The following is a 24,531-nucleotide window of genomic DNA, read 5'->3' on the forward strand; positions in this document are numbered from 1 at the left end:
ATTCCTTCCTCAGGATGCCGTTGTGCAAGGTCGGAGAATACCAGAGCGGAGGCGAACAAGGGTATTAACATATTTTACAAAACCTACGGCAAAGTCCTAATGATCATAGGTAGGTTATTGTTATTAACAAAATACACATTCATTCCCCTATTATGTAAATGGTTCATTCAGGTTTGGCAGCCGCCCATGGAACCCACAAATTGAGGGTCTTGTGAAACCAAACAATGAGAAAGGTGTGTGCCATTGATAACCGAGGAGTTGGTCGTAGCTCTATTCCAATCAAAACATCAGATTATACCTAAGGATCACACTTCTTCTTTTACTGTTTGTTTTAATACATCACTTTCTACCTGCTACAATTGTTAGTGTTTATTTTGACCAATTACTTTGTGGGTTTTCGATTTCTATACAAGAAAACCTAAATCTCGTAATGGACCACTTGGGTTGGAAGAAAGCTCATGTGTTTGGCCACTCAATGGGTAAGATATATATATCCTTATGGTTTGTGTTACACAAACATATATATATATATATGATTTTCTTGCACAGGTGGTATGATAGCTTCCAAACTCGCTGCCCTTTTCCCAGAAAGGATTGTGTCTTTGGCTTTACTTAATGTAACAGGTGGAGGCTACGAATGCCTTCCTAAAGTACACACATATCCTTATTAGTTAGTGGCATATTGTCTGATGAATGTCTTATTTCAAAGTAATTATCTGCTTAATCTTCTAATTTCATTTTCATTTCTTCAGCTTGACCGTCAAACCTTGTCCATTGCGGTTCGTTTTCTAAGGGCTAAAACTCCTGAGCAAAGGGCAGCCGTTGACCTAGACACTCATTACACCCAGGTTTACGATGATCCTCTTTTGTTCTGTTCAAACTTGTACTATATTAACTATTTAAAGGCTATTTAAAAGTGATTGCTAACAACTGTTTTGTGCAGTGCATCAGTAGAGTTTTTAGGTTCGAATTCAACACACACTCGTTTTTGTTGTTAACCCCTTAAAGGCCACCTGTTGATGTTTAAGATTTCAATGGGTCACACACTAGTCAATAATCAAGTAGTGGTGGGTTTCCACGAAAACCACTTTTAACTTGAAAACCATTTATAAATACTTATTTTTTAATTTATGTATATGTTATTAAAATTGTCAAAACCAAAAAGAAATATCAAACAATATGTACATTGCGGAACTACATATATGTATCTTGCAAAGAGCGTATATGTATCTCATATGAGGTAATATTTATGTAGATTACAAGCTACATATATGTACTTTTGTGAAATTCATATATTTTGTTTTTATTTTATTTTGGTTTTGGTAATTGTTAATATAAAAGAATGAAGAAAATTATCAGTTGTTAGAGGTGGTTTTCGCGAGTTTTCAAGTATCTTAGTGGTTTTAAATGGGATCTTATAATTCTAACTAGCTAGTTTATAGTTTAGTTAACATTAGTTATTAGTGTATTCATGTGACAAGATGTACATGTATAAATATGTAAAATACATATCAAGTACAGAATCAAGTAGTTTGTTTGTTATGATGTTAACAAGTTGTATTTTGTACTCTGTAGGAGTATCTTGAAGGCTATGTTGGAGTTGAAACAAGACGAGCAGTACTATATAAAGTAAGAACCATATGCCAATCTAAGTACAAATTTTGGTATCTAAAACATGGATTTTATTTTACCATGTTTTATATTGAAGAAATTAGAATCTTAAGGTTTCCAACACATTCATTTCAAACCATTATATCTTGATTATCATTTATCATCAAATGTTCCTGATTTTACATTTTTCAGGAATATGTTAAAGCGATTTCATCAAGTGGGATGCAATCCAATCATGGGTTAAATGGTCAGTTTAGTGCATGCTGGACACACAAAATTTCTAGAACGGATATAGAAATGATCCGGAATGAAGGCTTTCTAATATCAGTCATTCATGGCAGGTATAAGAATTTTACGGGTTTTTTCCCCTTTATTTTTGCATTTACTATGTATCAGTTTAGAAACTAATGGTGTGTTAATGTCTAGATATGACGTTATTGCTCAAGTATCCCATGCAAGGAGGCTTGCAAAGAAACTATATCCACTTGCAAAGATGGTGGAACTTCATGGAGGTCACCTTGTGAGTCATGAGAGGACCAAAGAGGTATATAAAGTGTATTGTTAAGGTTGTCTTTTCGTAAATAATTCAGAACTTGATAAATTTTGTGTCTCAAAAGTATATTTTTTGTATGTGGTAAACTTGTAATTTAGCATGCTTATCACCAATAGAAAATAGCTTTAAGAGGGGGTCGAAAGCCCGCCCAAAGTTTTGGGTACCTTATAGAGTACATGGAATAATGTAATATATGTAGGTATTGTTGACAGTAATGGCTCATAAAAATTCTTAAAGTTTTGGACAACAAGTGTTTTGAACCGGACTTTGCTCGGGCTCATTTCAACAGTATCTATGTTACCCGTTATTGACCAACCCGTCCAAGCTGCTAAACTGAACACTAAAGTCACACGCACTTTTTATACAACCACAAAAACCACTCAAGTTTAAATATTGTTCCATTGTTGTGAAACTTTTTATAAATGTTAATTTTTTTGACCTAAGTGGAACATATATGAATCTTGGTTACTATTTTGTGATTATTTGATTCAAGCGTAACCAGAAGTAGAAGGTAATTTTTGTAGGAAAATAGTCAAGAAATAATAACCAAGTTTTATAATTGTTCCAATTAGGTCATTCAAAACAATTATGAAAAACTTACTTGAGCGGTTTTTATCGTTATAAAAAAGTTTGAGCAAAATCACTTAGCCAACTATGAAGTCAAATCTGGTGTTGTTTCACTTGTACCTATAAAAAGAATTACAAATTCAGGTCAATGAAGCTTTGCTTGAACTGATAAAGGCAGCAGAAGGCAAGACAAGCCCACATGACTGGACCAATTTGACAGACAAGAGCACTAGTAAGTTAAAACCTAGCTATCAATTAGGCTAACAAAATAAGTCATAACAAACCAGTATGCATTCTTTTTGTTATCAGGTTTCTGGTCTAAGAGCTGGAATTTGTCTAGCGACTACAAGTCGGAAGGAGGTGACAGCAATGTATCTACCAAGACTGGAACAATTAGGCGCTTCATGCTATACATGTTTAGCATTTTGGTATTAGCATTTGAGTACATACGAAGGGTTCCAAGACGTATAAGACCAGTCAGAGTGGGCGCAGGATTCACATCATGATGGTATGGTGCTGTATTGATAAAGGTCAACATATCTTGATGTAACATTTTAACACGAAACGAGAGAGTACGTTTCTACTATAGCTTTTCTCATACAACTGAAGGAAACGATGAACAGTAAAGTAATGAGAGTGACTCCAGCAGCAGCAGGATGCTATAACTTTTATTATTCTTGATTATACTTGATGTTGTAAAACCATAAGAAGTCAACAACAGGTTCATATAGAAACAAAACAAAAGAGAGTGATGTGTGTGTGTGTATGTATTCATATACTTCAAGTTCAAAATGATTTTTTTATGATTTTTAACTATAATTGCAATGCTTTCAACTGTTGATATGGTTTTAACTAAACGAAATGAATAAATCGACGTATATGACGCTTGCAGTTGTTTGTTCGCGTAGAGAACTGAATTCAATCTGACGCCTGCGAGCGGAACTGTTTGATTTGTGTTCAATAATCAAGTGAGTATCATATGCATGTGTGTGTGATTTCTGATGGTGATGATTGAGGAAGAAGGTGGTTGGCAAATTATTAAATACAAAGTGTGAATTGTTTGGGTTAGACGTGCACAAAAAAACCGGTTCCGGAACCTAACCGGTGGAACCGAACCGGAACCGGTTCCAGTTCCAACCCGGTTGGAACAATACCCGGTTTGGGTATTTTTGTAGCCGAAAATCGTACCCGGTTCTAATATTTATATGTCAGTACCGGTTCCAAACCGGTTCCTACCCGGTTCTTAATTGGAACCGGTTTGGTTCGTACCCGGAATAACCGGTTCCGACGGGTTTTTTTGAAGGGTCAAACAAAAGTCAAACTAGCCGTTGGAACCGGTTCCAACGGTAATATAGCCGTTGGAACCGGTTTTTTTAGACACCAATTAGCCGTTGGAACCGGTTCCAACGGTAATATAGCCGTTGGAACCGGTTTTTAAGACAATAGATCCGTTGGAACCGGTTCCAACGGTAATATAGCCGTTGGAACCGGTTTTTAGGCCAAACCTATATATAAGTTGTTTCCATTACTTGTTTCACCACCAAACTCAAAAACAAACTACAATACTACTCCTTTAGCAAACCCGTTCCTTTACCCGACCATCCAACTAAATATTATTATGGCACCCATCAAAAAAACTAACAACAAGGCTAAGAAGAGTGTTTTTGTTGCCCCCGTTCCTGTTACGGAGGACCCAAGGGTTGTTACGGTAGTCAACCATAACCGCAACCAAGACGTATGGAAGAATTGGGATTTGATTGTGGATGACGAAGGTTATCAAAAGGCTCGTTGCAAACTATGTGGTTCAATATTAAAGCACGATTCCAACTCTACTTTGAGAAAGCACATCGAGAAGCCATATTGCAAGGCGTTGAAAGGGATTGGCGCGACCGATCAAATTGACTTGGGTAAAGATGGTACACTATTTCGTTACAACACGACCAAAGTTCAAGATAGAATGGCAAAGTTCGTTATTTAACGAGGTTTGCCGTTTAACCACTTTGATGACCCGGAGTTGACGTCGTTGATTCGCGAAACTCTACAACCGAGATACACACATGTAAGTCGTACTACCTTAAGACGTCATTGTATCAGGTTGTGGGAGTGTGCTAAAAAAGAGTTAATCGAGTCTTTTCATTCTTTAGAAGCCATGGTTAGTTTAACTACCGATGTTTGGTCGGCACCACACGGGTTGCCATTTGTTGTCGGTTTAAGGTTAATTGTGGTTTGGAGTGTGTTTTATAGTTTTGGGAGTGGTTTAACAAGTACACAAACAAACCTTGCTATTTATAGAAAGAAGATAACCTATTTATAGTTAAAAAACCGGTTCCAACGGTCTAAAACGGCTATATAGCCGTTGGAACCGGTTCCTAACGGCTATAATGTTTAAATTTCAAAAAAAACCGGTGGAACCGGTTTTTACGTAAAAACCGGTTCCGGTTCCAACCTACCTGGTTCCTAAAAGTTTGCATTTCTGGGCATCGGTTCGGGTCGGGAACCGAACCGGTTTCATTTTCTACCCGGTGTGAAAAAAACCGGTTCCGAACCGGTTCGGGTTTTCAAGGTGAACCCGATTTGTGCACCTCTAGTTTGGGTAATATACCCTACAGAAATGGAATATTCTACATATATATATATATATGCCTACGCATTATTATGAAATTAAAACTAAAGGGGAATTTCTATAATTTTAAGCTGACTATACGTTTGCTGGTTGGATCGTATAAAATTATAGTCGTGTGCTTGATTATTTTGTTTTCTTTACTTGTATATTGATAGTTTTGTATTGTGTTAAAAGCATTCACAATAGAGTCTCCGTCTCCCTTGTTCGATCTAATACCAACAACGAGATTTGGTGCATCAAACAATTTTGTTGAAATAAGTTACAGGGTATTGTTTCAGATTGTTGGCTCACAAGCATAAAGTATATGCAATTTCCTAAATATACATTTAGCTTGAAAACCAACAAAAAAAAGTGAGTTATATGGCATGTGGTATTGCTGTCGAAGCATTCACACAAAGCAAAGGCGGACAAAAACCACTACACACGTCCAGCTCACATTCCTTCATCTCCGAGTTACAGCTGACATTAACTCCGACCGGAAAATAAGTAATCAATGAAAGCACTCGTGTACAAAACCGCAAAGGCAATTGTGATGAATACTAGCATCTCCATTAAATTGAGATTGTTATATAAGAGAGAGATAGCATGACATGTGCACACATATATGTCAGCATTCTATATGTTTTTTACTTTAATATATAATAATACTCCCACTTTTCTGCCTGTTTTAACCATACTAATAATGGCCTCTTACCCTAACTTCCCTTCTTACCACCTCTAAATATTAGACTCTATAAGTTGTTAACAAAAGTCTAATTTTACCAGAATATTTGGGTAAAGATAAGTATGGGACACGTGTGCTTCTTTATCATTCATGTTATATGGTTTTTCGTCTGCAGTGATTTCCAAGTAGATTACAAATGTGATGAAATTGCTTCCATCGTATATTCTACACTAGCGGTTGACAAGGAGCTACTACTTTATGATTATTATTACTTTTTTTTTTGTTATTTCTAGTTCCAGGTTAAAGTCCTCCAAAGTGTAATTTTTTCAAATGCATGTAAACTCCTAACTTATTTAATTTATGTTTTATCTCAAAAACGGAAAACAGTTCAAATCAAAATTATTAGTTGAAAAGAAAATAGGTTAAAAGTTTCCCCAAAGTGTATTTTTAATGCACGAAACCTCCTAAATTATTTACTTAAAAAATTAGATTATTACGGAATGAGTATGGTTTTTCTAATCACGCTAGCTATTGATTAAAAACAAGTTGGTAAAAAACCTACCCGGTAACACCTAGACCCAAAGCATATGAAAGTGCCAGATTTTGACCGGTTACATGTTATGTTCGTTGTACCATATTTACCCTTCTCGTGTTTTTACTATTTTGGTCTTTCGAATTGCAGCTGCAGCCAGATAAAGTCAAGCGGTTGATTTCTGTCTCGAACGGGAAACTTTCAGTGTGAGTTTATTTTTGGTTGTGATAGAGAACTTGAGGTGGCAAATTCTACTTGTTTACTTATTAATGGGTCGAAACGGGTTATGTTTTATCATTAACAGGTCATGTTGTAAAAGTTAGTCACATAGATGAATATTGAATACTAAGTCTCCCAAAGTGTATTTTTATACGTATGATCTATATCATTTTAATCAAATAGTTTGATAATTATTGAATAACATAAGATTTGTAATCATATATGACACTAATTATTCTTGAAAATTGTAAATTACGGACTAAAAGTTTACCTATTTTGACCATTATTGCCATCTCTGGATAGAGTTATGAGAATTTTTTTTCTGAATTTCAAGAAAATACATTTGCAACTTGGGTGTTTTAAAGTTAACTTTTTCAACAATTATATTGCAGGCGGTTCGAGGCAACTGAAGCTAGATTTCTCCGTGCATCGTACAGCGCGTTTGTGGATGTTCTAACACTAGCTACTAAAACAATTGAACAATTTGGTACAAGCATGTGACAACATGGGCAAGTGTCATGATCTTCAACTCAAAACCATTTGATGTATGCGGAGTTTATGTTAAATTTACGGGCTTAAGATATTGGTTTGTGGACACATGTGTTCTGTTGATGTATATTTGTTTTTTTACTAGCAGTTATGTTCTCTTAAAGCATTAATGTATGTGGATCTTTGTATCAGTTGGTTACATTTTTATGAAATTTTATTTTATATATTGCTCAATTTTTCTTATTTGTTTTTTATTATTTATATTAGTTGGTTACATCTCTGTACTAGTTGGTTAGACTGGTCGCTATGGTGAGAGGCTTCGAAGCCCCTCCCCAGTGCTACGTCAGCGCCACGTGTGCACTGGGGGCTTCAAAGCCTCACCCCAAAGATGCCCCTCAATGGTGACGGGGTTTCGAAGCCCCTTAATTTTTTTTCATTTTTATAAATTTAATAAAACTAACAAACTTAATATAACTTAATAATAAAATACAAACTAAATTAAACTAAATAATAAAAACCAAACTTAATTAAACTAAAAAACATAAAAAAAACATACAAATAGAAAAAAAAATACAACTAATTTTCGGCGTCCGAGTCCTCGTTTGCGTATTTTGCCATTATCCTTTCTTTCTTTTTCTCCAAAAACGCCCGCGTGGCCGAATCTAGATGCGAGAGATCGCAATACGAGGAGCTTGAAGTCCTTCTCACGTTGCCGTTCTGATTTAGCCTTCTTTCTTTCTTCATGCATGGCTTTGTATTCCGCATGCATCGCTTTTCTTTCTTCGTGTATTATCTTGAGTTCCTCTTTCGAGTTTTTTTCCTCGCGAAACTCTTTAAGTGCAAGCTCCAAGTTGTCAAATCACGCGCTCACGTCGGAACTCATCGAGGATGTCGTTCTAGACGAAGACCCCCCCACCTCTAGCCGCCGCCTTGGCCCTTTCTCTTCCTATCGGACGTGGCAACTCATCTGGTTCATCAAATTGAAAATTGGGATCAATCTCGTTTAATTTAAATTGAGAACGAGCATCCGATGCGGCTTGAGACAGCGATTGATCGGCCGAAGTAGACGTTGTTTTTGACCGTTTGGACGGTAGCGGTGAAGATGTCGGGATCGGATGCCACTTTGGCGAGCTCGTGCATTTCTTCCAAATTTCAAACATCCCCATGCCGAAGTGTTGACCATGAAGGCTCTTGTATTGTTTCAACATATCCTTAAGAAGGTCGGCGTCGTTCGTGCCGCTTCCTTTGTTGTTCTTAAGGAGAGTGTGAATTTTGGAGAAGTGGTTCATTTTTAAAACCATTGCCTTCCATTTGTTGGAGACGGAATCATCCCCGCGGTAGCGACCTCGACCCATTATCTCAAAAATCTTATCACGTATTTCTGCCCAAAATATCGCGGTGCGTTTACCGTCACCTAACATCGAGTCTTCGGATGAGTCGATCCACGCTTGCGCCAACGCCGCTTCCTCATCGTCTTCCCACTTCTTCCTGTCGTACAATTCAGTTGGTGTTTGATCAGCAACGACCTTCTTTTTATGGCTTCGCTTGGACGAACTTGGGGTTCGTCGACTTGGGTTTCGGGAATTTGGGTTTCGACAACTTGGGTTTTGGATGTTTGGGTTTCAGGTGTTTAGGTTTGGGGTGGCGGAGGCATAAACGACATTGGCATTCGATAAAACATATCGTTTGGAGGCATTGCGGGTATATGCTGGTTGGCAAAGTAAGGGTTGGTAGGGTTATTGTTTGCGAGTAAACTAGCCCACCACCTTTGAGACGGATCCCACGGGTTTGGGTTGGTGTTCGGGTTTTGGTTAGGGTTTGAGCTCGAGCTCGTGTTCTGGTTTGGGTTCGGGTTTGAGCTCGAGCCGGTGAAATTTGAGAAAGAATTCATGGTAGAGAGTTGAGAGTTTTTTGTTATGAAATTTGATAGTAATTTGGTATTTGTTTGAGTATAAAATGATAAAATGAGTTAGTATTTATAAATAAAATAATCAGTTTTGTTTTTAAAAACTAGCCGTTCAAAATGAACGTTGGGGGGGGGACCCATCAAACCTCTCCAAGCGCGCCGGCCGTTTGAACAATCGAAGTAACGGCGCCCAAGGAACCACCGCGCCCCACTGCGGTGTTCCGCGCCCTTCGCCGCCCGCCACCTCAGCCATGGGCGCCCCATAGCGTATAATCTTACATTGTTTAAGTTGGATAACTTAGGCAGTGACGGAACCAGAACGTCTTAACTGGGGGGTCGTAATAGAATCTTTGTACATTCACTAGAGTGCAATTATTTCAACTTATTCTTCATCAAACTAATTTATTGTTACTGTTAAACTGAGACAATGACCCAAAAAGATATCCCTATATTACATAATTATCTTGTTATATAGAACTATAAAATTAAGTTATGAAGTGGAAATCTTAACACAAATAATTCGTCTACTTTTTTGTTAAAAGTAATAAACAATTAAATATGAAAAATGAAATATCAATTAAATGAAAACACAATCAATCAATCAATCATGCCCAGTAAAATTCCACCGACAGCAAAGCTATAAGTAGGGTCTGGGGAGAGTGGGATGTAGGCACACCGTACCTCTATCCAAAGGAATAGAGATGTGGCTTCCAGAGAGACCCTCGGCTCTAAGTACATGTGAATGAAGCAAAATAAAGGAAATCAAAGTTTAACAGTTATATAAAAACTACTACTAATTATAATAATATTAATAATAAGATCACAGTTTAACAGCTATATAAAAGCTAATAATAATTATAATAATAATAATAATATATGTAAGGGAAATACCATTATGGTATGTGACCTAAATAAGTTAAGTCTAAGCCCTAAGGTATTCAATTCTCTCTAAAAATCCTTAACTTTAATTCTACTTCTCCACGAATTCCTATCCTCAACCATGTCCTCGGAGAGGTTTAGGTCTATCAAATCATGCCTAATCCTCTCATCCCAAGTCAATTTCGGTCGTCCTCTACCCCTCCTCCCCTCTATAGTAATGTTTTCTACGGATCTAACAGGATTCGTCGTCTGTCTTCTCTTTACATGTCCAAACCATCTCAATCTCCACTCTCTTATCTTGTCTGCTATGTTCGCCACCCCTAATCTCTCGCGAAACACACTGTTTCTTATTCGGTCTAGCCTTGTGTGCCCACACATCCAACGTAGCATTCTCATTTCTGCTACCTCCATCTTCCGCACTTGTGCCTTCTTGATGGACCAACAATCTGTTTCATATAGCATTGCAGGTCTAACTGCCACCCTATAGAATTTTCCCTTTAGTTTAGTCGGGAAACTCTTGTCGCACAATATACCTGTGGCTGTTTTCCATCTACACCATCCTACCTGAACTCGGTGGATCACATCACTGTCTAATTCCCCATCGCTCTGTACAAATGATCCTAAATACTTGAACTTCGTTACCTGCGGGACCACCTGCCCTTCAATTGTGATCTGTGTGTCTTCATTGTCGTTTATCCCACCAAAATCACAGTGGAGGTATGTGACATCTGCCCCGATCCGACCCGACCCAGGTACCCGTTTCTCTGACCCGATCTCTCTTTTATTATTTAATATTTATACTTATATTTTACTTTTAATAATAATATATATTTTCCTTCCCGCCTCTTTCTCTCTCTTTCTTTCCGCCGTCCCGTCCCTCTTCCTTCTCTCTTTTCCACCTTTTCCCTCTTGTCGCCGTCCCACCCTTACGCCTTGTTTCCCTCCTCTTTGCTTGTCCTTTGGTTCTTCCCGCCTAAGGATGTCTGCAGCTCCACGCGCCAGACTCCTTACATGGAAGCCTGCGTGAAGACATCTTGTTCCTGCGATGCGTGAAGAGAACTCTTCTCGCAGCGCGCTAAGAATGCATGTTCTTCCCGCAATGCGCTAAGAATGTATGTTCTTCCCGCGATGCGCTTAGAATTCTTGTTCTTCACGCAGCACGCTAAGGATGTGATTCTTCCCGCAGTGCGCTAAGGATTGTTGTGCCAGCCTTCGCGCTCGCGCACTCAGCCTTCCCGCGCTTAACCCTTGTATCTTCTGTTTAAATCTAGCCGTTTGCTTTGTGTTGTCTTATCTTCTGTGCTGTTGACCTAACCTATTTAATGTCTGAATAGTTACTTTCGGCGCAGCATGCGTACCAACCCCCATTGGTTGGAAGAAAAAGTGACTGACATTATCTTTTGAGATCTGCTTTTGCCATGCTTGACCAGTACCTTTATCTGAACCGCCCATGCCTGTTACTGTTCCCTGTCAGCTTTATCTTGCCCCCTGCAGCTGCCATATCTTTTGATATCTTTTGCTTTTGGATTCTTATGCTTTTTGATATCTTTTGCTTTTTGAGATCTTTTCCCCTTTTCTAGGATTGTGTTCCCTAGGGTTTCTCTATAAATAATAGTATTATTTTTCCTAACACATCACACACAAAACACTAAATCTCTCCTGTTCTCTTGCTCCTTGCTCTCTCTGCCGTCTTCCTCTCTGCCTCCGTCTTCCTCCTTGTTCTTCCTGCTTTTCCGGTAATAAATATTATAATTTACTTATTAATTATGCTAACTTATAATCAAGACTTAAAACCAATCGTTAAAACAATAATCTTAATTATAGGTTAACTTTGCTTGTTTAAGAGTTGATTCTTGCATATCTTTCACCGCATCGTTTATCAAGTGAGTTATCTCGTATCTAATCCCTTTTTATTTTAAATGCTTTGGGATGCTCATGTGTTCATACAAAACTTGAGTCTTAAACTTGTTTTTGAACTTTAGTCGCGCAGTATCCCATGTGTTGAGGATGTTTACTTGGCTGTTTATTTGTATGTGTGTATCATTAACCGCTTTGTTCGGCCTATTCCGCAGTTCCGTTGGTACCATTAGTTGAACACGGGAGACCTATCGTTTACGGTTTTCTTTGTTTACACTTGCACAGATGTTTTCTCGTTTTTATGCTCAATTGGGAGCATGGATTGAACTATGATCTATGAACTATCTTAGGCTTGATCACAATCTGATTACACCCTTGTTAAACTCTAGACATACACGTGTTGCGCGCAGATTTACTGTGATTATCTATGATTATCTATTAAACTTGATTTCTCACCAACACGCAAGTGTTTGACGTTTATTTTAACACATGTTCAGGTTTGCAGTAGCTGTTTTGGAGCTTGTGGACACGTAGGACGTTTTTACTTTTGGACCTAGAATTAAAATGTATCAAGACAAGTTAATGTTGTTTGAATGTTATAATTTATAATATATTGATTTATGTTTGATTTATGTTCTTTATTTTCCCCGCTGCGCGTGCGCGATAAAATGTGTATTAATAAATATTGACACCAATAGTGTCGCGAGTAATGAAGCAATATGTGGCGCCCCGATGTATAATCCGCCTTTGGTCGGGGTGTTACAGATTGGTATCAGAGCTCGTTGACTTTAGGATAGGTGGTTAGACGTAACGGCCTAGAATACCTAAGAGTCCCTTCTCGCGCATGAGAGAAATCTCATGTTTGCGCGCTTATTGTTAATTACTCGTTATTTATGAATATGCTCGCACTTGCGCAGTATATGATTTTATGTTCTATTTCGCGATATTTCGATTTTTGTTGAATTTCGATTTTTATTGATTTTACTTACATATTCGTTTGTTGGGATTTGAAGATCCGAAAAGTCATGGTGATACATGAATAGTTGATTTTCAATTTCCATTTACGATTATGTTCTGAGGTTGGAGACTTGAAAAGTCATGGTGATACATGAATTGTCAACCTCCAATACTCATTTTCTTGTATATTTTATATTGAAGATTGGAAAGTCATGGTGATACATGAATCGTCAATCTCCAATACTCGTTTACTAGCTATTTTAAATTGAGAACTCGGAAAGTCACGGTGATGCGTGAATTGTCGGTTCTTGATTCGAATTTGTTACCTTTATTAAGTCTGCATTTAGGATCATTTATTTTACTTTAACTTTTGATAGTATCTAACTCCGTGAAACCAAGCTTTATATTAAAACTTTGCGCTAAAACCAAGATATTAATTAAAATTTAAAACTTTTATAGAATGCCTCCGCTATCTCGCCGATTTCAGAGAAGAGAAGCCTCGCGCATGCGTAGACAGCAACGTTCCCAGGAAATGGCCGCCGCAATAGCCCAAGCTTTGAGCCAAAACAATGCTAATACCTCCAGTTATAACATTAAGTCCTTTAATGCGGGTAACCCTCCGAAGTTCACAGGTCTTGAAGGAGCCACCGTGATGCTCCAATGGCTCGAAAAGATTGAAAACACTTTCCTCCATACCCAATGCCCCTCAGAAAGACGAACCCTATATGCTTCCAGTGTCCTGGAATCCAGAGCGCTTACATGGTGGAATGGGGTAGCTCATGCGCGTGGCGCAGAGGCTGCTTCTAGCATGACATGGGAGGAATTCAAGGAAATTCTTACGCGAGAATTCTGCCCTCCCAACGAAGTTAAGCGCCTGGAGGAAGAATTCTGGAACTTGAAGCAATACAGCGGTGAAGCGCGCGAGTACGCGACGCGCTTCCACGAGCTAAGCTTACTGGTCCCTCACCTTGTTACCCCTTCCCGCCGAGCCATCGAGAAATTCCTTGGGGGTCTCCCCATGGAAATTCAAGATTCTGTATGGGCCAGAAACCCAGTAACCCTCTCTGACGCCATCGAGTTGGCCGCTGTGCTCAGCGACAACCATGTCAGAGCAGGAACCCTGTTCCTGCGGGGAACAGAAAAGACCAAACTCACCAAGACTGCCCCTGAACCAACAGAAACCAAACCTGAACCCTCAAACCATAACCAGAAACGTAGGCGCAGACAAGCCTATGCGCTTACCAACCCGCACATTGTCCAGCAACCAATTTATCAACCAGTTTACGCGCCTAACCCACTGTCAACCTACCCAGCACCTCCTGTAGTCCACAACTATGCCTTAACCAATCCAGCACTTCCTGCCCCGCCAACTAAGAAACCTTACACAGGAAACCCACCCTTCTGCCCAACCTGTAGACTTCATCACCCACCTCAAGTCCCGTGTCGACAATGTAACCGATGTGGCCGCGTTGGTCACTCTGCTGAGTTCTGTAGAGTCCCTCCCGCCAATCCAATTGCGCCAACACCACCAGCCTACCCGCAGAACCCACAGCCAACTTACCAAAACCCACGACCCAGATCGTGCTTTAACTGCGGTGATCCAAGTCATTTCCGGAACGCGTGCCCAAGGCTACAAGTTCAGATTACTCAAGCGAATCCGGTGAACCAAATTTCGAACCAAGTGACGCGTGGCCGAGCTTTTAACATAACCGCGCACCAAGCGCAAGCGAATAACGACGTAGTTAATGGTACATTTTTGCTTAATGGATTTTATGCATCTATGCTTTTTGATACTGGCGCCGATCGAAGTTTTATTTCTCGCGCGTTTGAGCAGAAGCTTGCGCGACCGCGCAGCGATTTAAAAGAAGATTTTTCAGTTGAATTGGCTAACGGTGAAACTGTTTTAATAAACTCGGTAATTAAAGATTGCACGCTTAACCTTAACGAAAACGATTTTCTGATCGACCTCATCCCTATGCCTCTTGGAAGCTTTGATGTTATCATTGGTATGGACTGGCTCTCGAAGAATCGCGCCGAAGTTATTTGCGCCAAGAAATTGATTCGCATACCTCGAGAAAATGGTGATCTTCATATCTACGGCGAAAAACCCTCCAGTGGTCTTAAACTTATGTCTTGCGCCGAAGCCCAAAGACTCATGCGGAAGAAGTGTATTGCATTTCTAGCCCATGTGGTTAAACCCGATGAAGGAAAGAAGCTTCGCGATATCCCTGTTGTGCGTGATTTTCCTGAAGTTTTTCCTGATGATCTTCCTGGTATCCCTCCCGCTCGTGAAGTCGAGTTTCGTGTTGATCTTGTCCCTGGTGCTTCCCCCGTTGCTAAATCTCCTTATCGTCTTGCACCCGCTGAGATGCAAGAATTGGCCAGCCAACTTCAAGAGTTGACTGCTAAAGGATTCATTCGCCCTAGCTCTTCGCCCTGGGGTGCTCCGGTGTTGTTCGTTAAAAAGAAAGATGGATCGTTTCGCATGTGTATTGATTACCGCGAGTTGAACAAACTCACCATTAAAAACCGGTATCCCTTACCACGTATTGACGACCTCTTTGATCAACTCCAAGGTGCCTCTTGTTTTTCCAAGATTGATCTCCGCTCTGGCTATCACCAGTTGCGCATCCGCGATGAAGATATTCCGAAGACTGCTTTTCGTACTCGTTATGGCCATTTTGAATTCTTGGTCATGTCCTTCGGTTTAACCAACGCACCCGCCGTTTTCATGGATCTTATGAATCGGGTGTGTAGGCCTTTCTTGGATAAATTCGTGATCGTGTTTATCGATGATGTTCTGGTGTATTCTAAGACCAAGGCCGAGCATGAGCAACATCTCCGATTGGTATTGCAAAAGCTTAGAGCCGAGCAACTCTATGCTAAGCTTTCCAAGTGTGAATTTTGGTCTGATGAAGTACAGTTTCTTGGTCATGTTGTAAACAAGATGGGTATTCATGTCGACCCATCCAAGATTGAAGCAATCAAGAACTGGATTACGCCATCCTCTCCTTCTGAGATCCGTTCCTTTCTGGGCTTAGCTGGTTATTACCGGCGTTTCATTTCGAACTTCTCAAAGATCGCTTTGCCTTTAACAGCTCTTACGCACAAAGGTAAACCATATATTTGGGGCTCGAAGCAAGAAGAAGCCTTTCTGACGCTCAAGCGTTTGTTGTGTGAAGCTCCTGTTCTTGCGCTACCTGAGGGTAATGATGATTTTGTCGTGTATTGCGATGCATCCAACCAAGGTCTCGGTTGTGTTCTTATGCAACGAGGCAAGGTTATCGCTTACGCATCAAGGCAACTCAAGGTTCATGAAAAGAATTATACAACTCACGACCTCGAGCTTGGTGCAGTTGTTTTTGCCTTGAAGATCTGGAGACACTACCTTTATGGTACTAAGTGTATCCTCTACACTGACCATAAAAGCCTTCAGCATATCTTTGATCAAAAGGAACTTAACATGAGGCAACGCCGATGGAACGAACTCATCAGCGATTACGATTGTGAGATCCGGTATCATCCTGGTAAGGCTAATGTGGTAGCCGATGCGCTCAGCCGAAAACCCTGCCAACTTAACTGTATCTTGCCGCGCACCCAGCTTCACTTCGCGCCGATTCAAAGCAACCTTGAATCGCGTATTCGTGACGCGCAGCGCGCATCCATCAGTAATGGCAACCTTCGCGCCGAGTTAGCGTGTGGCGCGGAAGCACTCTTTGTCCCTAATCTGAGTGGAATTCTCTGCTATCTCAATCGCATCTGGATTCCCTTTGATGAGAATCTTCGCGCTGATATCCTGAGTGAAGCGCACAAATCTCGATATTCTATTCATCCTGGCGCTGATAAGATGTACAAGGATTTGCGCATAACTTATTGGTGGCCTGGCATGAAAAAGGATATTGCTGTGTTCGTAGCTAAGTGCCTGACTTGTTCTAAAGTTAAAGCTGAACACCAACGCCCATCTGGTTTGCTCGAACAACCAGAAATTCCTACGTGGAAATGGGAAGGTATAGCGATGGACTTTATTACCAAGTTACCTTTGACAGCAAGCAAACATGATAGCATTTGGGTAATAGTGGATCGATTGACTAAGTCTGCTCACTTTCTGCCCATTCGTGAAAACTACCGTGTTGAGCATCTCGCGCAGCTTTATGTCAAGGAAATCGTCTGCCGCCATGGTACTCCTTTGAGCATCATATCCGATCGCGATGGCCGTTTTATATCTCGCTTTTGGAAATCTCTCCAATCTGTGCTAGGAACTCGCTTGGACATGAGTACGGCATATCATCCTCAGACTGACGGTCAGTCTGAGCGAACTATTCAAACTCTTGAGGATATGCTCCGATCTTGTGTTCTTGATTTTGGAGGTAATTGGGATTCACACCTGCCTTTGATCGAGTTTTCTTATAATAACAGCTATCATTCCAGTATTGGTATGGCCCCATTTGAAGCACTTTACGGTCGTAAATGCCGCTCCCCAATTTGTTGGAGCGAAGTGGGTGAAACTCAAATCACAGGACCCGAACTTGTTCAAGAGACAACCGATAAAATCGCCAAGATCCGTGATCATTTGCTGACTGCCAGAAGCCGACAGAAGAGTTACGCAGATCGTAGACGGAAGCCTCTCGAATTTCAAGTTGGTGATCTTGTTCTCCTCAAAGTGTCGCCTTGGAAAGGTGTTGTCCGCTTTGGGAAGAAGGGTAAGCTTGCTCCTCGTTATGTTGGTCCATTCAAGATTCTCGCGCGTGTGGGAAAAGTTGCCTACAGACTTGACCTGCCGCTCGCGCTCAGTAATGTGCATCCAACGTTCCATGTTTCCAATCTCAAGAAGTGTTTAGCTGACGAGAACCTTCACATTCCACTTGATGAAGTTCAAGTTGATGAAACTATGCATTTCGTTGAGAAGCCTGTTGAGATTATGGATCGCGAGGTTAAGCAAACCAAGCGCAGTCGTATCCCTATCGTGAAAGTTCGTTGGGAGTCCAAGCGCGGAGCCGAGTTTACATGGGAAAGGGAAGATCAGATGAAGATCAAGTACCCGCACCTGTTCTCTGCGCAACCTACTTCGAGATAAATTTCGGGACGAAATTTCTTAAAGTAGGGGAGACTGTGACATCTGCCCCGATCCGACCCGACCCAGGTACCCGTTTCTCTGACCCGATCTCTCTTTTATTATTTAATATTTATACTTATATTTTACTTTTAATAATAATATATATTTTCCTTCCCGCCTCTTTCTCTCTCTTTCTTTCCGCCGTCCCGTCCCTCTTCCTTCTCTCTTTTCCACCTTTTCCCTCTTGTCGCCGTCCCACCCTTACGCCTTGTTTCCCTCCTCTTTGCTTGTCCTTTGGTTCTTCCCGCCTAAGGATGTCTGCAGCTCCACGCGCCAGACTCCTTACATGGAAGCCTGCGTGAAGACATCTTGTTCCTGCGATGCGTGAAGAGAACTCTTCTCGCAGCGCGCTAAGAATGCATGTTCTTCCCGCAATGCGCTAAGAATGTATGTTCTTCCCGCGATGCGCTTAGAATTCTTGTTCTTCACGCAGCACGCTAAGGATGTGATTCTTCCCGCAGTGCGCTAAGGATTGTTGTGCCAGCCTTCGCGCTCGCGCACTCAGCCTTCCCGCGCTTAACCCTTGTATCTTCTGTTTAAATCTAGCCGTTTGCTTTGTGTTGTCTTATCTTCTGTGCTGTTGACCTAACCTATTTAATGTCTGAATAGTTACTTTCGGCGCAGCATGCGTACCAACCCCCATTGGTTGGAAGAAAAAGTGACTGACATTATCTTTTGAGATCTGCTTTTGCCATGCTTGACCAGTACCTTTATCTGAACCGCCCATGCCTGTTACTGTTCCCTGTCAGCTTTATCTTGCCCCCTGCAGCTGCCATATCTTTTGATATCTTTTGCTTTTGGATTCTTATGCTTTTTGATATCTTTTGCTTTTTGAGATCTTTTCCCCTTTTCTAGGATTGTGTTCCCTAGGGTTTCTCTATAAATAATAGTATTATTTTTCCTAACACATCACACACAAAACACTTAATCTCTCCTGTTCTCTTGCTCCTTGCTCTCTCTGCCGTCTTCCTCTCTGCCTCCGTCTTCCTCCTTGTTCTTCCTGCTTTTCCGGTAATAAATATTATAATTTACTTATTAATTATGCTAACTTATAATCAAGACTTAAAACCAATCGTTAAAACAATAATCTTAATTATAGGTTAACTTTGCTTGTTTAAGAGTTGATTCTTGCATATCTTTCACCGCATCGTTTATCAAGTGAGTTATCTCGTATCTAATCCCTTTTTATTTTAAATGCTTTGGGATGCTCATGTGTTCATACAAAACTTGAGTCTTAAACTTGTTTTTGAACTTTAGTCGCGCAGTATCCCATGTGTTGAGGATGTTTACTTGGCTGTTTATTTGTATGTGTGTATCATTAACCGCTTTGTTCGGCCTATTCCGCAGTTCCGTTGGTACCATTATTGAACACGGGAGACCTATCGTTTACGGTTTTCTTTGTTTACACTTGCACAGATGTTTTCTCGTTTTTATGCTCAATTGGGAGCATGGATTGAACTATGATCTATGAACTATCTTAGGCTTGATCACAATCTGATTACACCCTTGTTAAACTCTAGACATACACGTGTTGCGCGCAGATTTACTGTGATTATCTATGATTATCTATTAAACTTGATTTCTCACCAACACGCAAGTGTTTGACGTTTATTTTAACACATGTTCAGGTTTGCAGTAGCTGTTTTGGAGCTTGTGGACACGTAGGACGTTTTTACTTTTGGACCTAGAATTAAAATGTATCAAGACAAGTTAATGTTGTTTGAATGTTATAATTTATAATATATTGATTTATGTTTGATTTATGTTCTTTATTTTCCCCGCTGCGCGTGCGCGATAAAATGTGTATTAATAAATATTGACACCAATAGTGTCGCGAGTAATGAAGCAATATGTGGCGCCCCGATGTATAATCCGCCTTTGGTCGGGGTGTTACAAGGTACTCCGTCTTGGATTAGCTAATCTTTAAACCTTTTGTCTCTAAGGTTGTTCGCCACTCCTCAAGCCTCATGTTTAGATCTTGTTTTTTCTCAGCAAGTAACACAATATCGTCTGCGAACATCATGCACCACGGGAGAGTCCCCTGAATCGACTTTGACAACTCATCCAAGACTACTGCAAAAAGAAACGGGCTCAACGCTGACCCCTGGTGAAGACCTACCTCTACAGGAAAGAAATCAGTATCCCCCACTGGCGCACGGACACTTGTTTCACTCCTGGTATACATATCCATAATTATCTCTATGTATTTCCTGGGCACTCTTCTACCCTCCAAGCACTCCCAGAGCACCTGTCGTGGCACACTGTCGTAGGCCTTTTATAGGTCAATTAAATGAAAACACAAAAGTAAGAAAAAGAAGTTGAGTTGGCAGGCTACTAGGTTAGCAGGCTATATTAACTGCTACAAATTCTAGCACTCTACCCTAAATTCTGAAGTAATATAATTAAATATTACCCTTTCTATTTATTTATTAACCAAAAACCATTCCTTCTTCCTTCTTCCTTCTTCCTTCTTGTGTCTCTGCTTCAGCTCGCCGCCAACCACCGGAGCTTTTTAAAAATGCCTCTTTTATTATTTTTTCTTCACATTAACTGCTCAACATGATGCATTTTTAAAGGGTCAAACCATACAAATGTTTTCCCGTTGGATATACAGGCTAACATAAAGCTTGGCCACCGGACCCTCCTGTGGTTCCGTCCCTGAACTTAGGTGAAAAGGTTATGAGTTTTCTTTACTACAGTTACTTCCTATATCAACGCTAACTTGAAAATCGGGTGTCTTAGTAAATATAAAACGGCTCTTGTTTCTATGGGTGAAGGGTATGAAGAAAATAGACAAGTTAGATTGGGAAAAATGATGTTCATTTCACTTTGAGTATTCCTTTGTAATTTCGGTGTTTCCACGGTGTAAAACTTTGCGGGTAGCAGCTTGCTAGTCTCTTGAGTTATAGTAATAAAATTTGGTCGTTCAAAAAAGACAATTAAACATGAAAAGAATAATTATCACATAGTAACCAATTAACCACGTTTAATATTTCTTCAATTACATTAGTTAATTTTACCAGGTACAAATATTTTAGAATAATATACAACAATACTATTATTATGATGACTATAAGTTATACTTTTGTAACTAATAATCAAGCACTGTATATGCGATTTGAAAACACGCTATTAAACTCAAGCTTGTATAAGATCAGCTCGTTTAATTTCAAGCGTTTGGCGAGCCAATCTTTGTTAAAGCTCAACTCCTCGGCTTGTTGCACTTGGAACAAAAATCATCAAACTATCAAGTTAAAACAAACATTATGACATTGTCTTCAAGAAGCAAAAGCATTTCATGATAAATGATTGAAATTTTCATAATATAATTAATGGAATACACTGACCAACTACATTGATCCATCACTAAATCTACAATTATTCCTTCCTTCTAAAATAATCACATCTGCACATTCTAATCTAATGCAGGTGTTAATAATCATACAACATTTGTAGATCTTAATTAATATTCATCCAAATAAGTGTAAAGCATTTCATCCTTCCTCGTCTTCCGTCTACTGAGCAACGCTTTCAGAAGCCGTTTGGTTTTGCCCGGAATCTGATCCCCTTCTCTATACATGTCGGGTTTATCATTTCTATTCATCGATACGGATTTCCGAGGCTCTATATGCTGCTGCATATACATCATCATATATTAAAATATGCACTTCGTAGTTTGAATATTATACCAATTGCAATTTACCCGTTTTTGTGAAATTGGGGTTGGAGTTGTTGATCGCTGCGAGTTGGGGTTGAAGATCTTGAATTTGGTCTCGAGTTTGTAGTTGACCTCGAAAACGATCCACCGTTCAATCGACGTGGTGAAACGGGTGGTCTCTTCTCTAAATTGTCAAAATAAAAGAAAAATATAAATACGCCAAAAAAGAAATAATATATTTAAGAAAATAACTAACATAGTAATATCATCATCATCATCATCATCATCATCATCATCGTACTCAGTATATCCCACCAATAGCAAAGCTATGGTAGGGTCTGAGGAGGGTAAGATGTAGACAGCCTTACCTCTACCCCTTGGGGATAGAGAGGCTGCTTCCGGTGAGACCCCCGGCTCGATGGTAGTTTTGCATCAAGCCTTGGACATAAGGCACATAGCACTGAAATCATCGGGACACCGGCTGATTGGTGCATGTACCCTTGTCTTTCGGCTATCAACACCACCACATGATGCCTGATTAAGCTTCCGTCACTTTTAACGATATTTTCACTAGATTAGTAAAATAACGTCAAAATTAGTGCAATTTCACTTTTGCCCACCCGAGGGTTCACACATATATACATCATATGTGCTCACCGCAAGCAGGGCGTAACTAACATAGTAATATACTAACCAATATCTTTTCTTGTATTTGTGGCAGCAAAGGAAAACGATTCGGGTTGTCGGGAAGCCCGTGAAGGAGATGGAGATCGTGATCTTCTGCAGTTTTAATAATTTATTATATCGCAATATCTCGTAAAGCATGTTTGAAGTTTGATCATATGATTAAAATTTTACCTGACTATATTTGTGGGCTTTTCACCTATGACAGCTTGATCAATTCCTGAATATGTACAAAAAATTAAAGAAAAATGTGAACACTGTTTCTGTAGATGTGGTAGATTCGGGCAGGTCAAATATAAAAAGTCAACCAAGAGGGTGTGGGTCAAACCGGTTGAAAGTCTTCCAAAGTCCAAATTTAATGCATACAAGTTACAACCTCCTAAATACTTCGATAGTTTTATCCAGAGGTTTATAGTTTATAGTTTATACTTTATACGATTTATTGTAGACAGAATTACAAATTTTGGTCAAATATAAAAAGTCAACCAAGAGGGTGTGGGTCAAACCGGTTGAAAGTCTTCCAAAGTCCAAATTTAATGCATACAAGTTACAACCTCCTAAATACTTCGATAGTTTTATCCAGAGGTTTATAGTTTATAGTTTATACTTTATACGATTTATTGTAGACAGAATTACAAATTTTGTCCTTTAAAAAAAGCCAAATTACGGTTCGTGTCCTTTTTTAAGTTTCTTTGCAGGCGGTGTCCTTTAAACAATTTTTTCCTACACGTTACGTCCTTTACGCTAACTGGGTTAGAAAAACTCAGTTAAATACCCTCACGTGAGACGCATGTGAGGGCATATTGGTCTTTTCAACTATACCTGCACATTTATAACACCAACCCCCTCCTTTCTCTCTTCTTTCCATTCAACCCACCAATCATCATCACTTCCAATTCCCCACCAATCATCATCACTTCCAATTCCCCACCGCCGCCGTCAACCACCCATCTCCAACCACCACCACCCCCCTCTTCCACCACCTCCTTTCCATCTCACAAACCGCCGCCACATTTTCCGTTCACAAACGCAAACAATCCCCATCACCCGAACCCGACCCATCCTCTTCCAAAACCCGTATCCGAAAACCCAATTCACCTGACCCACCCATACCCAAAACCCCCAATCGGATCCGGCCACCACCACCACCGGAATCTTTCGCCTCTACCTCCACCACCACCGGATCCGGCCACCTCCAACCCATCCACCACCGCTTTTTTGAATAGCCATGGCAAATAATCACCCACACACGTATTATAAGAAGAACAAGCAGTAGGAGTTAGGGTTTCAATTTGTCCCAGATCTAGTGGAGAGAAAAAACGTCCCAGATCTAGCGAACAAGAAGGATGGTTGTTGTTAATTAGGGTTAAGAATCCTGTCGTCTTCCTCGCCGGAGAAGAAGACCGGAGATGGTGTTGTCGTCTTCCTCGCCGGAGCGGAATGGCCTCATCGGCTTGTTTCCAGGAGATGGTGCCGGATTTAAGAAGAAGTGGTGGTGTTGGTGTTGGTGTGGAGAGAGAGAGAGAGAGAAGATGGGAAGAGAGAGAGAGAGAGAATCATTTTAATATATATTATTTATTTTTACAATAATATATTTGAACCAGTTCGTTGAAAAGACCAATATGCCCTCACATGCACCTCACGTGAGGGTATTTAACTGAACTTTTCTAATCCAGTTAGCGTAAAGGACATAATGTGTATGAAAATAATGTTTAAAGGATACCGCCTGCAAAGAAACTAAAAAAAGGACACAAACCGTAAATTGGCTTTGTTTAAAGGACAAAATTTGTAATTATGTCTTTATTGTAATAATATTTCTTTGGTATCAAAAATTCATAGTTAACAAATTCTTAACTAGCTGAAGAAATAAATGAGCAAAAATTGTTAAGTGTGCCAAAAATAAATAAAAAATACAATAATAATAATGATAAGAGTAAATTACACGGATAGTCTACGTGGTTTGGCCTAAATAATGGATTCCTCCCTATGTAGTTTAAAAATTATAGTCCCCAACTACAAAATTTGCTTTAATGAGTAGTCCCTAGGTTAGATAAATTACTATTTTACTCTTTTTAAAATTTACACTTTTACTATTTTACTCTTTTAGAAATTGCAATCTAACCCATTTTATTACTTTTATTGTTATTATTATTATTATTCTAAATAGTAATAAAACAATAATAATAATAATAATAATAATAATAATAATAATAATAATG

The 24,531-nt window shown here is 39.7% G+C and overlaps 1 long non-coding RNA gene and 2 pseudogenes across 3 annotated transcripts in view; 2 read left to right on the forward strand and 1 right to left on the reverse strand.

The window, feature by feature from the left end:
- Positions 1-13: 13 nt before the first annotated feature.
- Positions 14-3,475, forward strand: LOC143565415 (uncharacterized; annotated as a pseudogene). Its single transcript, XR_013141065.1, has 10 exons — positions 14-119; positions 172-298; positions 394-479; positions 550-650; positions 753-848; positions 1,576-1,629; positions 1,804-1,952; positions 2,038-2,155; positions 2,876-2,963; positions 3,041-3,475. The product of XR_013141065.1 is annotated as an uncharacterized LOC143565415 (transcript).
- A 3,161-nt stretch (positions 3,476-6,636) lies between these two features.
- Positions 6,637-20,711, forward strand: LOC143565417 (uncharacterized). Its single transcript, XR_013141066.1, has 3 exons — positions 6,637-6,756; positions 7,162-7,549; positions 20,639-20,711. It is a non-coding gene; the product is annotated as an uncharacterized LOC143565417 (long non-coding RNA).
- A 610-nt stretch (positions 20,712-21,321) lies between these two features.
- Positions 21,322-24,531, reverse strand: part of LOC143565412 (protein ABIL3-like) — a 29,272-nt pseudogene continuing 26,062 nt past the window's right edge. The window contains exons 6-9 of the transcript XR_013141064.1: positions 22,487-22,532; positions 22,323-22,408; positions 21,674-21,812; positions 21,322-21,601 (exon numbers count right to left, since the gene is read on the reverse strand). The product of XR_013141064.1 is annotated as a protein ABIL3-like (transcript). The remainder of the gene's footprint in view (positions 21,602-21,673; positions 21,813-22,322; positions 22,409-22,486; positions 22,533-24,531) is intronic.

This window comes from Bidens hawaiensis, unplaced genomic scaffold, assembly GCF_021521415.1.
Source record: "Bidens hawaiensis isolate Kalapana, Puna unplaced genomic scaffold, B.hawaiensis_p1.1 tig00022329_1, whole genome shotgun sequence".
Taxonomy (NCBI): domain Eukaryota; kingdom Viridiplantae; phylum Streptophyta; class Magnoliopsida; order Asterales; family Asteraceae; genus Bidens; species Bidens hawaiensis.